Genomic DNA, 18,306 nt, shown 5'->3' on the forward strand with positions numbered 1-18,306 from the left:
CTTTTCTCCAGGCTGAACAAGCCCAGATCCCTCAGTTTATCTTCACAGGGGGGGTGTTTCAGCCCCCTGATCAATTCTGTGGCCCTCCTCTGGACCCTCTCTAATATCTCTCTGTCTTTCTTGTACTGGGGACTCCATAACTGAGTATATATACAATTTATTGGCTTCAATTCTAGTTATCTTGCATTCCAATACCATATTTAGTAAATTAGTTTGTTTCTCCTCAGATCGTTGATGCTGTTTTTACTCTAATTATTTTAGGGTCCCCTGTTTCCCTTCTCCAGATGTGTGGATTTTGCAAAATCCCTACGTCCACTAGTCATGGGACTGGGCCTAACCAGCCCATAAACCATTGACAATTGGTTAAGCATGACCTTCCCCCTGTGAATCCACAATGGCTTTCTCAGATCAGACACTCATTCCTCATGTGATCAAGTATGTCATCCAGAAGAATCTGTTCCATGATCTTCCCAGGCACAGAGGTGAGACTCACCAGCCTGCAGTTCTCCAAGTCCTCCTGGCTCCCTTTCTTGTAAATGGGAGTGATGTGACCCTTTCTCCAGTCATTTGGGACCTCACCTGACAGCCATGACCTTTTAAATATGATGGAGAACGGCTCAGCAACCACCTCAGCCAGCTCCTTCAGAACCCTGAGATGCACACCATCCAGCCCCATAGACTTGTACACATTCAGTGTCATGAGGCAGTTTCAGACTTGCTCTGCCCTTACAGTGTGAGGGGATTTACTGCCCTGGTACAAAGAAGCTTCTGAGCTGGCCAAAGAGGCTAAAATGGCCCCAGTCCACATAATTAGAAAAATAGAAAAACAGCTATAATTGATAGAAGCCATTTCATGCCATTTTAGCTCCACAAGTACTACACTTTATTGCTGTGTAATCAGTAGCATTACAAATAACATGACATGCAATGCTGCCATCCTGAATAACAAAATGATCTGAGAGGTTATAGCAGAAGATTGCAGGATTAGAGCTGGGCTGATCTGGTGCTAAAAGCGTTGACTGGGCTTTCCACAAAACCTTGCTGACTCAATTTTCTACATTTCTATTTTTACTGTGTGCTTGACTTTCATTTCTCTAGTTCAAAGGGTATCTCAAAAAACAAACAAAACAAACAAAAACAGCAATCCCATCCCTGAATCTGATGTTTATTTCATTATCTGCTTTGATAATAAAATTATGTTCCAAAAACGCATAGTACAACATTTAAATAAACATGTTGGAGTCTTTGCCAAGGTAGATTTTGTGTCCATAAGCCATATATCCTTGGCTACAGTAACAAAAATGAAAAAAAATCATATTTAAATAGGGTTGTGTCATGGTTTTGTCATTTTTGCTATTGGCATTCCACATCATGACATCACGTGGAGCACAGAGAAGAACTACACATCCCAGAGGACCTCATAGTCGAAGAGAGAAACATGTCACAGAAGTGACGTTCACTGTCTCTCTCACTGCCTGGCAGCGGGTGTGGGTGTGCTTCCAAGCCATGGCACCTTCAGTTTCAAAACAGGCTTCTCGGTCTTTGAAAACCACTCTCTTATTTTACTTGATTTATTAGCCTCAATTTCAATAGATTGTATTATGTTGTGTTATCTTGTATTCCAATATCATACTTAGTAAAACAAATTTTCCTCCTTAGATTGTTGCTGCTTCTCTGTTTGCTTCCTTGAGCTCAGCTCCCGTCTCCCTACTCCTTTCCCGTTTTCCCTTCCCAGTGGTTGGGGGTTGGGGAGCCCACAGTCCTACTGCCCCCTGTCACAGACATAGATTGATCTAGATAACTCCGTAACTTTTTTTCCCAGATGATTAGAATAAGATTTGTTACAATCCATCCAAATAGTCTTTTTAGACTTTATTATGTTTTTTCCTAGATGCAAGTAGAAGCAATGAGGCCTTAGAGTATTTTAGTCTTCCTTGATTACCAGTAGTTGATACAATTACAGTCAGAAACACAGAGCTTTATAGCAATAAGCCTTGGGAACAGCAACAAAGGGAGTTTTGTTTTAAAAGGCCCTTCAAATTAACTGTAATAATTTTGAGTCATTAATTAATTAATTAATTTATTTATTTATTTATTTTTAACTATCTATCTTTCTTCTAGATTAAAGCTTTTATAACCCAGTTCTCTGGAAAACGAATATTCATATAATTGAAATAACATCAAAATAACCAGGTGAGAATCCTATGTATTATCATTTTCCTTTTGTTTTATTAAACTCAATGTGTAGCTGACTGTCAAAGTCACAGAACTAGTGTGCTAACATTTTCATTTGATTAGATTTTTCTTGTGATTAATAGGGCATCTTTGCATTGAGAAACTTATGGTGATTATGGCCTCAACTCCAGTGCACCTTCCAGTCTGAGAAGGCTGTGGAGCATATATCATATATCATAAGCAGCTGAGGGAACTGAGATTGTTTAGTCAGGAGAACAGGAGGCTCAGAGGAGACCTAATTGCTCTCTATAACTACCTAGTGGTGAGATGGGGGTTGGACACTTCTCCAGCGTAACTAGAAATAGGATGAGATGGAATGGCCTCAAGTTGAGCCAGGGGAGATCCAGATTGGATATTAGGAAGAATTTCTTCTCCAAAAGTGTGGTCAGGTGCTGGAACAGACTGCCCAGGGAGGTGGTTGAGTCACCATCTCTGGATATGTTCAAGAAACATTTAGATGTGGTGCTAAGGAACATGGTTTAGTGGGGAAGTGTTGGTGGTAGGTGAATAGTTGGACTGCATGATCTTGGAGATCTTTTCCAACCATGCAAGGTAAGAAATTAAGTGACTGGGGAGGCATAAGGGTGGGAAAACAGAAGAATAAGTGGATTAAAAAAAAAAAAAAAAAGACTAGTCACATGTAAATAATTTAATGATCAGTATGGTGGTTTAGCTTTGCAATGGATCTGATTAATGAAGTCATTCATACCTTCTCATTGAATTGCTTTCTAATTCTTATATTGTGTGAGAGATTCTCTGTTTATGTATATGTGTGTAACAGGTGAGTTGCTGCTTGGAGTCAAACCATGGTTTAGAGGCACCACGTTTGTCATGCCAGCAAATGGAGAGAACAAAGTAAGTGGACCTCAGTGTCACTATGCAGACAGAAATCAGGGGTCAGGGGCACAGCACATGTATTTGTGGTGACAGTGACTGGAGAGAATGTTAATGTGTTAATGAATGTTATTAATGTGAATGTTAACTAGACAGCGAACAGGTGGAGCAGCCCATGAGCCATGTTAGTCTTTAAGGGTGAGAATCACAGAATAACTTGAGTTGGAGGTAACCCACAAGGGTCACTGAGTGCAATGCCCGGCTCCAAAAGGGGGAATCCTAGATGATAAACCATGCATCTAGCAGTATTTTCCAAACAATTTGTGGATGCTGTCAGCCTTGAGGCCAAGACTATTTGCCTAGGAAGATTCCCATTCTGTCAGTGAAGAACTTTTTGCTGATCTCCAATCTGAACTTCTGTGGGAATACAAGAAAAGCTGTTCAGAGCAGCAGCTGTGGAACAAGATAAACAGCATGAGAACCAAGGACACCTCTGGAAGGAGAAGAAGAATCGTAGAATGGTTTGGTTTGGAATGGACCTTTAAGATCATCCAGTTCCAACCCCCCTGCAATAGGCAGGGACACCTCCCTCTAGACCAGTTTGCTCAAAGACCTGGCACTGAATACCTCCAGTGAGGGGATATCCACAACCTCTACAGTCAAACTGTTCCTGTGTCTCACCATCCTCACAGTAAAAAAATTCTTTCTAATATCTTTTTAAAATCTATTGTCTTCCAGTTTAAAGCTATCTTCTCTCGTCCTGTCACTGCAAGCACTTATAAAAAGTCCCTCCCAGCTTTCCTGTAGTTTCCCTTCAGGTACTGGAAGGCCACTAGAAGGTCTTCTCAGAGCCTTCTCTTCTCCTGTCTTCATAGGGAAGGTGTTCCAGCCCTCTGATAATTTCTGTCACCCTCCTCTGTACCCACGCTAACAGCTCTGTGTCCTTCTTCTGTTGAAGTCTCCAGAACTGGATGCAGTACGCCAGATGAAGTCTCATGAGAGCAGAATAGAGGGGCAGAATTACCTCCCTTGGCTTGCTGGTCACACTTCTCTTGATGTAGCCCAGGATACAGTTGCTGGCTCATGTTGAGTCTTTCATCAAACAGACAGCCCAAAATCCTCCTCGGCAAGGCTACTCTTAAACTATTGTCTGCTCAACTTTTATTTGTATTTGGGATTGCCCCACCCAGGTGCAGGACCTGCCACCTGGTCTTGCAGAACTTCATGAAGTTGGCATGTGCCCACCTGTGAAGCCTGTTTAGTTCCCTCTGGATGGAATTCCTTCCTTCTAGAATGTTTACTGCACTCAGCTTGGTGTCATCTGCAAGCTGGCCAGGGGTGCACTCAGTCTCACAGTGTATCACCTACAAAGATGCTAAATAGCACCCATCCCAGCACTGATCCCTAAGGAATGCCACTTTTCACCAGTCTCCACTTGGACACTGAGCCGCTGATTACAACTCTGAGTGTAACCATACAGTCAGTTCCTTATGCAGTGAGTGGTCCGTTCAGCGATGCATTTTTTTCCAATTTGGGGACCAAGGTGTTGTGCAGGACAGTCTCAAGTGCTTGGCACTATCCTCAGCTGTTTCTCATACATCTTTCCCTCTAGATCTCTCACCATAATTTTTTGCCTTCCTCTGGACACATTCAATTAGTTTTATGTCATTCTTATTCTTTGGAATTCAAAACTGAATGCAGTGCTTAAGATGATGCCACACTGGTGCTGGGTATAGTAGAACAGTCACTCCTTTTGAGCAGTTAGCTATTTGTGCTTAATGCACCACAGGATATAGATGACCCTTCTGACCACCAGGGCACACTGTTCACCCATAAGAACTTATCAGCGAAAACCTCTGTATCCCTAACTGTACTACAGCTGCTTGTCCCCTAAACTATAAATATGTCCTAGATTGCACTATCTCAGGTGCAGAATTTGACATTTTTTCTTGTTAATTTCAAAATTTTGATGATCTTGCAGAACTTCAGTCTACCAAGATCTGTCTGAGGATGTGGGAAAACTGGTTACTGGAGGCTACCGGGAACTAAGGAAGTGCTGGTCAGCTTTGGCATACATACAAAGGAAGGCAAAGGTTTTGTATGTGTGAAAAAGCTTGTAGCAGCAACTGGATTGGGACTGTGGCCTCAGAAGACTGTGTATGTAAACCCAGGTACAAGCAGCTGCAGAGGCTGGGATCCAGAAGCAGCTACTGGATAGAGTGACCCTATCTGTTGGAGTCCACACTGTACATAAGTATATATATATTCTCATTAAGTGACTTCTGTCTATTCAGGCAGAGAGGAGAAGGAGGTAGATGATGCATGTGTTCATATGCACGCTCAGTGCACCTGGCTGTGATCACTGGCCAGTCAATATAGTGTATAAATGTGCTCTTTCTGCATTTGCCTCCAGTGAACATGATTGGCCATAACTTGGGTGTGGAGCTACGGCAACTGCAGCTTTCTGAAGCTGTCAGATTGGTAATGAAATAATTTTCTCCTAACAGTACTGACTGTGTTGATGGTAGCTCAAAGGCTTACTCTACCAGGCATAGAAGAGAGTATCCTGTGGACATCTTATATACGAGCTGAGATCTGGGACTGTGAACATAGAAATTATTCCATTTTTCACTCACGCTAAGGGAAGACAGGATATTTTAGGCAGAAAATATTCCTGTCATAATCTGTCTCTTGTATTTACCATCTAGAGTAAAGAAGTTATGTCTTTTTTATGGAATTAACCAAAGTTGTCAGCTGGTTGCCCCTGTGACCATACTGCATGGTAAGCAGTACGCTGTGGGTTGAACTGTACATTTTACAAAGAAAATGTGTTTTGAGAAGGGGGCAGTTGGTCTCTCACAGTCTACCAAAAAACGATCAGAAGAATTCTTCTTTACTACACCTTTAAGAAACAAGGACTACACCCTAGAAAATCACTTATGCCAGGAGGAAATTACACACAATACCTGAGCTCATCTAGCAGATCACTGATGCTGGAAAGGGTGTTAAGTTGGTTCATTGCATATAGTGCAGTTTTACCCTTGATAGCGTACATGCACAGCAGAAATAAGCCTCAGTAGATACTCTCAGTTAATTTTTTGTAACCAAATTTACAACAGAAAGTGAATTAGGTTAAATGATGCCTCTTACTGTCCATAGCTTGGATATGTTTAACTTTGTTTTCCAGTGCTCATAACAGGTTAACTCTGTAAGATTCATCAGTTTTCAGTTACAGGAAAAATAAATAAAATTCCTTTCACATGGGAAAAAATGTGGAAAAATTGTTTACTTTCTTGATCTTAAGGCATTATCTTTATGGGCTGCAGAACAAAATCTGAAGTACATCTCTGTTAGTTTCCCCAGTTTTGCTTGTTTTTCTTATATCTAGGCATTCAAGTATATGTGCAAAAGCAACGATAGCAACAACATGACCGTAGCATTTAGCATTACTAACTTTTATTACTCAATCTTATGTACAAAGCTGTTAACACTGGGCAAGTTTACTACAGATTTTGCAAGCTTAGTGGGTTGTAATAGAGTTTTGGAACTGGGCTTTCTTTTAATATAAGTGATAACAAATGCATTAATGGTTATATTCGTAGAGGCATGTTCTCCTTCCCCAGTTACTCTTTTTTCACTAAGCTCTACAAATGACAGAAAAACAAGATTCTTTTCAACTTCCAAGGGTGCATATGGTAAACGTTTTACTATATAGTTATAACATTGCACTGATTTAGGGGATATTACAAGTACTGCTAATGCCTAATACAGTGATTGTTTTCATCTTGCCCTATCCATTTGTGATTTGTTATGCTCGCAGCAATGGTCTCAGTGACTGAAATTCTTTGTTCTCTGTGTTTCTTGTTGGTAGAAGGCGGTGGAGGAAACAGTAGGAAGGGGGATATGGAAGGAATTTAACCTACATAAAGAGACAACATTTTTGTGTTTGTATTTAGAACATTTTATTGTTATTTTATCTTTGAGAGTTTGTTTCTTTTAGGATCTTTGGTAATATGTATCCTTCACCTTTTCCTTCTTGCAAATCAAGTACAGTGGATCTGCAGCCTCCAAACTTCTCTCTAACTTGTGTTATTTACTTGTCATGCACTGCTTGACTCAAATACTCTTCAGAATCTTTCTCTCTCCTCAGTACTTTCTTTGGGTAATCTCTTCAGACAATGCCAGTATACCTTGCGCAGAGTCTTATCCTAATTATACTGCAGTAGAATATGTCAATCTTTTTCTTTTGCTTCCCTATTTTCATCTGCATTTTCATTGCTTAAACAAATTTAAAAGTACTCATTATTCCCTTTGGTCACTTTAAGGAAATAACTGATCAAATAAGAGCAATCCTTTACAATCTCTCTCACTTAAATAAGTAAGTCTCTTAGGTATCAGTTAATGCAAAGAATAAAGAAATGCATGCTTTCACTTTACAGTCAGAAAACTCAGCTCAGCTAAGCCAGCACAGCTACAGTTGCACAGTTTGCAAAATATGGTGTGAGATAATTTCTGTATACAACATTTATTTGATTTTACAGCTTTCAGTATATGTGAAAATAGTGTTACAGAGTTTTTACAGGAGATTTCTCTTTGATGTTAATTGTTGTAGTGCTTCTCTACATCTTCCTAATAACTTGTTTTTTTATAGCTGTAATCAGTACTTTACAGCGTAGAGCAAGATGTATTCATTATTATTAATTTTTGTCATTATTTAGAAGGCAAAAAACTTAATTGTGTTCTTTAGAAGGTGAAATTTCTTAGCTGGACCTATAGCTACTGTTTGGATTAATGCTTTACTCTACAAGACAGACTGCATAAAAATATTGTATCCAATTTTCAAAGTAAGGTTCACTCTCCTTGGATTTCACCTTCTAAATTTAGGGAGAAAAATCAATAATTCTGAAGGAAAAAGAAATAAATAAAGGAATTATGGGAATTTTGTTTCAAATATGCTGAAGAATTTTCAGTTGACTTAAGATGGTGTTTAGTTGAATTTTTTGACCAAATTTACAGTTAGAAACATGACTGGTCTTATTGTAAAGGCAAACTGAGAAGATTTTCAGCGTCTTTATAAATGCCAGTCAAAGCCCTGCAGGAATTCTGCTGATGCTAAGGCACAGTCCCACAAACTTAAATAACTTTCACAAGATCAAGATTTAAAAAAAAAACACCGAAGTGATCTCACACCAAATGATTTTACTATGAGATGAAATTTCCAAATGCAAAAAGAGTTGCACTGTATGAAACCACTCTTCCCTCCCAGTGCTGTTTCATCATTCAAATAAGCACAGATCAGGGAAGCGAAAGAAGGAATGAGACCTTCACTTCTCCTTTGTATCAGTATAAAAAAGTTTTTGCTGTCTAATCTGAAACCACTGACTTGAGAATTGGCCACTCCCTTTCCTCACATCTTTGTCATCTTTTGAAGGAGAGAGAAATGAAATGAAGTATATCAGTGGGAAAGTACAGAGGCATTAACTTCAGCTAGGGTAAATCATCCATTTTCCAGCAAAGTTTGCAACAGTCTGGGAACATACCCAAGCTGAAGGACTGTGTTGATTAAAATGCCAGAGAAAAGCGGCTTCTCAACTAAGATGGGACATGTTTGCCAAAATTAATTGCCCCAGTAATGACTATCAGTGATGAAGACAATGCATACCTAATGAAATATTTGCTGTCTAACAGCCAATATCACAGAAACCTTCCTTTTTCATCTCAGCCTACACAGCAGGGGCTTACACCCGTCAAGAAGAAGTGATAAAACTTACAGGGCAAAAAATGGAAATAATTAAAAGATAACATGTGACACTTATAAAGGAGTAATAAAATGACACAGCATCATAAATAACTAAAATCTTGCAGAAAAAAAATATTGTATGCAATTTCATTAGACTGTACATATGTGTTTATTTGATACAGTGTTATATTTATATGTATCTGTGCACAACACATATATATGCACTCTAAAATTATGGGAAAAAAAAGAAAAACAAAACAGAAAGGGATTGTTCAGATGCATACTCACAGTTCATAAGACAAGAAACTAACTTAATGTCAGTTGGGAATTAGCAAAGTGAAGAACTTCCCAGCTCAAAATAGAAACAGATTTAGAAGACTTCTGCAGAGAATCTGAACTGAAACAGACTGACTTCAGCAGTAAGACAAATCACCTGATATCTCAGTTTCCTGAAGTTAAAGAATATTAAATATATTGTTAGTCTTCCTATGTGCTCTGCCAAGAAGTCCCGAGATTCTCTGGAAGCTGAGAAAGAAAAGAAAAATTCATCAAACCATAGGAACCCAGTCTAGGAGTCATTGGTAAAAGAATGAAAGTCAAGCATCAGTATAGGTTTTCCAGGGCACTGGTCATGTCACCAAGTTTGCTATAGTTCAAGGATCATTTGGACACCCTCAAGTCTAAATTTCAGGTGGTCCTGTGTGGAACTAGCAGTTGGATCCAATGATCCTGGTGACCCCTTCCAAACTGGGCCATTCTATGATTTTATCATTCTATGATTCTATGATCAAAGCCCATGGGCTCTGTGGTAAAGATAACAAACAAACAAAAACTTAAGGATAAGACATTTTGCTATCTCCTCAGAGTTCCCCATTTTTTCTTGGAATGGCAATATTTTACAGGTCCGTCAAAATTTATTCTGTTCCAGTTTATCTGTGTTTTAAGAGTTATAAGTGCTCTCCATATTTAAACATAAGCTCTAGTGAAAACAAGTCAGGGAGATTATAGAGTATGCCATAAGACTTCCAAGATCATTAAGTCAAACCACCAACCTGTCCTGTCACTAAACCATGTCCCATAGTGCCACATCCATGCCTCTTAAATACCTTCAGGATTCTAGTCCTTCCCTGGGATGCCATTCCAATACTTTGTCACAGTCTCCACAATGAAAATCTTCCTAATGACCATTCTATTTTTCCCCATAGCTCAGCTTGAGACCTTACTCCATGATTCTTAATTTTTCTGTCATCTACCTCACTGAAGCTGAGTGACCTTAATTTATGTAATCAGATACAGAAAATTGTTTCATTGGAATGAAAGCAATTTACATTGTTTTTAAATTTCTGTTTGTACTGTCTGCATTGGAACACATTTGCTGTCTGTATTTGTTTGAATAGAATACCAAAGTCTGTGAAAAAATATGGGTTATATGCAATTTGTTCAACATTTCCTTTTTTTTTTTTTTTTTTTTTTCTTCATACAACATAATGATTTCTTTTAGTTTTGCTGCAGGTGTTATTAGGCTTTGGAGATGTTAGATAGGTTCTTAGCATAATGAGGATGATATTTCTCTTCTCATGTACTCATTTTGCAGTGTTATTCTGCATCTGAAAAAAAAAAGGTGTTTTCTTCTCACTTCCACACATTTCAGATTATGCACATGCTAAATTCACAGAAAAGGGAAGGACGCAGCTTCCATTATTATACTGCTGCTTCTTCATTTTGCTCCTGCCTGACACAAGCCTCTATGCTTTTTCTCACCTTCCCTCCAACAGCTGAAACTCCATTTCAACAATATTATAATCAAGCATCTTCCATCTCAGTTAAGAAATACTTGTTTTCCTTCAGGGAAGACTTTTGGAATATCTGGAAATGCATAGTGCCAATCTCCATGCATGCCATGGAAGGAATAATCCCACAGCTAAATACCCAGCTGAGAAAGCATCATATTTGGCTATGAAGATGAACCACTAGGAGCAAGGAAAGTAGAATAATGATATTTTTACATTTCAGGCACAAGTGAAGTTTTAATATATCATCTGCTAGAAAATGTCTATTCAAGACATATTTTACGTTATTCTTGCCTCTTTATAATTGTAGTTAGTAATTAAAATTGGGCTGAATAATGCTTTATGCTATTTTACACATTCTTTAATTATAAAAGAAATAGATAAAATCTGAATACATTCATTTTCCCCTTTAAACTGTTACTTTAGGAAGATACATTTTAGGAAAATAAATAAATAAATAAATAAATAAGAGGAATAAAACAGACTAATGGGGAAAAAAGAACGAAAATAACAGAGAAATTTGCATGGTAAAGGAGCAGAAGAACTCTATATAGACTGTTCCTACAAGATATCACCATGTTTAACTGAACAAGATTCAACCGTAGCTTCATCAAATGAATCATCAATTAAATAAACAGCCTGCAAAAAGTAAAATAATTTCTACATACCCTGGCAAAGCACAAATTTTTAATTCCTGACACCCTGTGGATGAGAATAAAAACAAGACTAAGATTCATCATTGTTAGAAGTCTTTGGAACTTCGCTTTCTTTTTTTTTTTTCTTTTTTTCTTTCTTTTTTTTTTCTTTTTTTTTTCTTTTTTTCTTTCTTTTTTTTTTCTTTTTTTTTTTTTTTTTTTTTTTCCTACATTCACACTATTGTTTTAATACAGTCTGATTTGCAGTTATCTAACAGAAAGAGATTGACTTGTTCTAACAGAATCAGGCTAAGTCCAATTGGCTTACTTTGTAAATATTGCTTGTCCATATTATCCATATTAGGTGATACTTTTGCACAAGTTTACTTAAAATGCCTTCCATTGACAAGTGTTTGATATCAAGACATAAGAAATACAAGTGTCATTACTAAAATAAGGGGTTTTTGAAGTATCGCAAGTAAATATTAAGATTCATACTTAATCATGTTTATATGTATTCAGAAGCTTCTTATCAAGTAGACTTAATCAATGCCGTGAGATCAGGAATGTGGCAAGGAGACCCAAGAGAGTGTTTTCTACATCCTTAATTGACTAAACTTCAAGAAGCAGAAATCAAATCATCAGAAGCCAAGGACTGAACATCCAAATTAGCTGGTATTCATACAGCCCAGTTTCATTTGAGACACTCAGTTTGAAAGGACCATGTTCGTCTGCAAATCTGAATTTCTTGCAGGCAAGTAAAAGAGAATAATACATACTGGAGTGGAAAATTAGGGAAAAGAGTGCAGTATGTTTTAAAATTGTATTGCATTCATTTTCAACATCTCAGGATATTTGATTTGTTTTATCACGGTTGTGGCTACATGTTTACTATGCTTATGGTTTCCTTAACAAAGTCCCCTACTTCAATTTTCAAAGGGCTAAGGAGGATTAAAATAAAAGTAAACTGTCTTACTGTAAACTCATGAATTTAGAATTTTATGGTGTACAGAGAACAGTTTTCAGGGGGAGGGAAAGAGAGTGAATGGACTACAGTGGGTGAGAAGTGATGGAGAAAAGGGAGGATAAGAAGACAGGAGGGGAGAAAGTGAAGTGGGAATTTTAGTGAGAGGGTACGAGAGAAAAGAGGGAGAATGAGGTTGGGAGAGGAGAAGTGGAAAAGGGAAGGGAAAGTGTATGAAGGAGAAAGAGGGAAGGAAAGATGAACAGCCAGATGGAAAATTATATCAGACATCTAATCAGCAACTTCCTTATGAGAACTAGACATATCTTCACAAGAAAAGCAAACTTTCTTTTCCTGCCATATTTTTTTTTCATATTGTGCTAAATCAATTTCCATCTTCATTTTTCTAAAACTCATTCAAAAACAGAACTTTTTTCCCTTTTTGCTGTCAATGCCAGCCTGCCATAACCTCAACGCACTGACTGAACTCATCTGCTGTGTTGGAGGCTGCTGCGTTTGGACTTTAGTGCTCCAAAGCCATAGATGCTTCCAAGTATGTCCATCTGTCAGTAAGCATGTCAGTGTGTCCAGATGAAACAGACATGGAGATTAATCTCTTTGCCACACATTCAGCTGTGAAATGGTGAATAGTTACTTAGACTTCGTCCAGACACTGTGATGCAGCAAGCTGAAAAGCCACATTTTTGTCACACCGTGCTTGAGGGTCATTCTGTATTAAACTCAGATGAGAAGAATCAGCAATTTAATGATAATTTTAACTGGAGTATAGAAACAAGTAAAATAAAAGATGATAATAAGAAGAACATTCTCAACAGACATTCCACCCCCATTTGTCAGCTTCCAAAGATGCAGTAAGCAAGAGGCAGTTCTGTGAATTCACTGTCTGTATTACATAAAATAATCTAATATAGCCACAGATTAAAATGAAGACAGCATTTTAATAGGATGCTGCTGGGCTATGGCTACTTTCTTTAAAAGATTTTGATTTGGCTAATCAAAGCCATTTCTCTGGGATGCTAACCACAGACATCAAGCAGTGCACGTTTGTCCCCCATGATACCTTGCAGCACACAATGTGGAATAATATGAATGAGAGCCTGAAAAATGTGATCAACATGGAACTAAAAGCCTCTGCCGGAACAAGACAATCTGCAGGTGAGCCACAGACACATGACAGGCTTTTGAGATCTTCTTGGTGCACTGTCACTAGCTCTGTGTAAGTGAGCCTAACTTTAACAGTCAGTCAGCACTGTTTTCCAAGCAATTTATCTGAAACAATTCATCTTCTCATATCTCTTTAAACTGTAAGCAAAAGTGCATGGAAAACACCCTGAAAATTAAAGTGATGCTACTGTTCTCAGATATATTCCTGTGTCATAATTTAGTTGGCACATGATGAAATAGGTTTTCTGTCAATATTCCCAGTTGTTCTCCCTCACTCTTGTAAACTTGTGTCCAAGCTATTTCAGGCTATTCCCAAAGACATCTGTGCTGTAATATCTCTGCTTCCGTACAGCACAATTATGTGTGTGCTGAATGTCCAGGATGCAGGAGACATACACTGCTTTGGCAGTAATACTCATTTTGCTGACTCTAGCTTACCAGCACAGTATGTCTTTAACTTTCTCTTCTCACTGTTACTGTCAGGAGACAAGAAAAGTGTGTGGTGGTATGATAGGGGCTATGATTGCATCTTATCACTTGGATCTTGCATCATGCCGACTAGAGCAAATTAAAGTACAAAATAACTCAGTGTGTTATTGACCTTTCATGGCTGTTTTTTTTTTTTTTTTTTTTTTTTTTTTGTGTGTGTGTGTTTTCTTCTTCTTCTTCTTTTTTTTTTTTTTTTTTCTTTTTATTTTTCCCCCATGTATTATTTCAAATTAATCTTCAGTTATTCCCAGTAAAATGGGAAGAAAGCCCATTTCTAAGAATTAATTATTTTCCGTTTAGGAGTAAGAAGCTTCAAGAAGTAATGTATTAATTTGTTTTCTACTGGCATCTGAGAACCAGATAAACTTTAGTGTGGCCAGGAGAAAGGTGCTGCATTTAGTTCACGAAATCCCATCATGTTTACAGACTGGCAGAAGAACTCCTTGGTAGCAGCCCTGCTGAGAAGGACTTAAGGGTTGTTGTGAAATACTGGACATGACCCAGCAGCCATGTCCAGCTTGTAGCCCAGAAGGCCAACAGCATCCTGGGCTGCATGAAGAAATTGGTGGTAGCAGGAAAAAGGAGGGAGTTGTTCCTTTCTACCAGGCCCCCCCCCCTTGCCCCACTGAATGCCCATTTGGAGTACGGCATCCAGATCTGGAGCCTCCAACACGGGAATGATGTGGAGGTTTTGGAGGGGGTCCAGAGAAGGGCCATGAGGATGATCAGGAGGCTGGAGCACCTCTCCTGTGAAGACAGGTTGAAAGAGCTGAGCTTGTTTACTCTGGAGAAGAGAGGGCTGCAGGCAGACCTCATCACTGCCTGCCAGTATTTAAAAGGAGACTATAAACAGGAGATTTTACACATTTTACACAGGTAGATAGTGATATAGCAAGGGGGAAACTTAAAAGTAGGGGATGGAAGATTTAGTTTAGATACTGGGGAATGTTTTTACAAAGAGAGAGGTGAGGTGATGAAACATGTTGCTCAGAGAAGTTGTGAATGCCCAGTCCCTGGAGGTATTCAAGGCCAAATTGGATGGTGTCCTGGACAGTCTGGTCTAATACTTTTTGTCAGGGTGTTGGATCATTGTGATTATTGAGGTCCTTTCCAACACAAACAATTCTATGGTTCTGTGATATCTTTTGAAACATGAGGAAAATCTGGCTCCATTTAACAAAACAAGCTGTGCACAAGGTGATTTTATTATAAACTGTACTTGAGAAATGCTCACATAACCTCTGCTGTAGCTATCTCTCCACCATCCACAAACACAGTCAAGTATCTTAAGACAGCTAGAAGATCAACATGAAGTAATTCACACTATGACTACAGGGATCAAGGACTTTGCCAGTCCTCTGTCCCTGAAGTCACCTCTACAGGGAAAGTAGAGTTCTCTCCAATGTTTTGCTGCAACACATTTTCAAGTGCTGAGTGGCTCGTGGTGGTCCAGTATCTTTCTTACAGAAAGGCAGGATGACCACAGATTACAGGATTTTTCTTTTTAATAGGTTAGTGGCTGACAGGTCTCTCAGAGATACTTCAGCTCAACTCAAGACTACTCTGATATTGCTGATGGGCTGCTCCATGGATCAAGGCACACAAATCCAACCTTGAAGTTTATTTATTTTATCAGTCACACTTAATATGCCAGATCTGCAGCCATCCCATTAAATTACATATATTTGAAAGTTATTGCCCCCTGAAAATTTGCATAAACATTCAATGAATATTTTATAGGGAAAAAAAAAAAAAAAAAAGACAAAGCACATTTATAGAAAAGTGGTATGAAATAGCTGAATAGTTTTGGAGAAAAAAATATGCAGGCCAATTATGACCACCATTCACTTAGTGATAAAAGATAATGAGTTAGAAAACTGATGGTATGCATGTTATCTGTTTTTTCAAGGACAAAGCTGGTGGAACTAAAAAAAAACACCCTCTTAGAAAATAGAGTCATTAAGAAGCATTTCTCTTTTTAAGATCTTCAGAATAAAATGAGAAGTTACAGTTTACTCAATGCTAAATTTTAAATATATGTAACAAATAAAGACTATATTTTTGCCTCACATATGTAGACTTGCACTGTTCCTTGAAGAACAGTCAAATGTGCATTTCTTTCTTCCCCCATTACCCTTGCTCAGTGAGTTTTCACCATCACATTTTTAATAACAGATACAGACACATACATGTACTCTTTAGTATTTGTTTAAGTACTTATTTGTACATTGTTGCTTTGCTCTTTAAATACTCAGATAAATGAGAAGCATGCAGGAGAATCCAGTGTTTTGGAGTCCTTTAAAACCAAGCTTTGTTTCCAATAGCAGTGCAGTAAGGTGGTCTTTTTCTGTTAGATGGGAAACTTCTAAATATATTTGTCAACTGCTTTTTAAAAAACTTTTGTTAAAAGTTGGTTCTATCTTAAAATGGAGGTGGGGAAAAAAAAAAAAAAGCATACATATGTACAAAATGCATAGATTTAACTTAAAATATGCATTCAATACTGGAATGTAAATTTACAGTCCTGGAGTAGTAGCCTCACTGCTCTATGAAAGACTTATTACAACAACAGGAAGGACACTACATGTAACTGCATGAAGATATCTTACTGTAAACATGGTTACAGCAATCTCTTCTCAGTAACTATACATGTGTCTCTGCTGGAAAGATCTGTTAAAGTCCTCCCAGAAAGCAGACAGGAATGTAGGACTATTCAAGCCATTGTCCAGCCAAAACCAACCTAATGCGTCCTTCCCTCCTACTGGTTACAGTTGTACAGATCCTACTAAATAAATAGAAGGCACACTGCTTAGGCATCTCTGCAGTTGCGCTAAATGTACTGTGAATATGTTAGCTTAAATAAACTCTTTCAGCCATTTTTCTCTGCAGGAAGTACAGTTTGAGTCAGTGAAAGATACTCAAAACTTGGAAAGAAAGAAGAGCAACAGGCTAGATCAAAAGACATCTTTGAGATACTTTGAGATTACAATGCAGTCAACCTTGAATTTTCCCTCAGAGGCATCTTATTCTTGTTGGCATGATCCAGAGGTGAGCAGTTAATGTTCGTGTGTTGGATCAAGCATGTCTCTTTTAGGCATTTTAGTGCAAAGATTGCAAACTATAGATGTGCTCAATATTTTGCTGACAATCATTTCATACTCTCCATATAAAATATCTCTCTTCAGATAAATGGAGTTTGACCACTGAAAAAATAAACCTCCAGGTACTTCATTCTGGGTCTTCCACTGTGATGATATGTTAGGCTTTCACTGTTACAGATGTCAAACACATAAAAGGAGAATTCTAAGAGCTTTCTCAGTAACTGGGATTCCAGTTCAAGCCATCCTCTGTTACATTTCTTTGAAAAGTTTGAAACAAGCTGTATCTTTGAAACTGATTAAATCAGTAATATCTGCATTTACAGCCCTTAAGTGAATGTTTTTTTGAAAAAATGAAGACACAGCTTTATAGCCTATAGATGAAAAAAAACGAGGGGAAAAGAGAAAAACATCTCTAAAAATCGTAGTTCAACACGGGAATTTTTGTATATATGCAGCAAACTTTCAGAGAAGTTTGCATAGTACAGTAGAGGGATTTACTCAAGAGCCTGTACACCAATTCATGGATCATGAGGAACAAGCAGTAGGAGTTGCAGGTGTGCACCTGCCAAGAGGGCTATGATGTCACACTGAAATGTGGTAGGTGGACTCTCATAACTGGAATGTAGGAATAGATGGGTATAAACTCTTTAGGAAAGACAGGCAGCATAGAAGGGGAGGGTATATTGCCCTCTACATGAATGACCACCTGAAGATCCACCTGGAGATAGATGAGGAGCTGACAAAGAGCTTGTGGATAAGGGTTAAAGGAAATGCAGGGGAATGAGGCATCATAGTGGGGGTCTGCTACAGGCCACCTGATCAGAAAGACCAAGTGAATAAAGCCCTCTGCAGAAAAATAGAAGCAGCTACACATTCACAAAACACAGTCCTCGTGGGAGACTGTACTCCAGTATCTGTTGGAAGGACAACACAGAGGTGCACCAGAAATCAAAGATGTTTCTGTAATGTGCTAATAACTTCCTCTTCACAATTGGTACAGGAACCCAAAGGAAAGGAGCTATTCTGGACCTTGTTCTAACCAACGGGGAGGGGCTGGTGAGTAATGTGGAACACAAGGGCAGTCTTGGTTTTAGTGACCACAAAACTGGGGAGTTCAGAATCCTTATGGTGCCAAAGAGGGCGTGCAACAAGCTACTGTGGACTTCAGGAGAACAGACTTTGAACTCTTCAGGGAACTGCTTGTGAGGGTGACAAAAGAGAAAGTCCTGGAAGGAAGAGATGCCCAAGAGTATTTTAGTATTCAAGGGCTGTCTCCTCCAAGCCCAGAAACAGTGCATCCTGAGAAAAAGGAAGGTGGACAAGAATGCCAGGA

The sequence above is a fragment of the Excalfactoria chinensis genome, chromosome Z, assembly GCF_039878825.1.
Source record: "Excalfactoria chinensis isolate bCotChi1 chromosome Z, bCotChi1.hap2, whole genome shotgun sequence".
Classification (NCBI taxonomy): Eukaryota; Metazoa; Chordata; class Aves; order Galliformes; family Phasianidae; genus Excalfactoria; species Excalfactoria chinensis.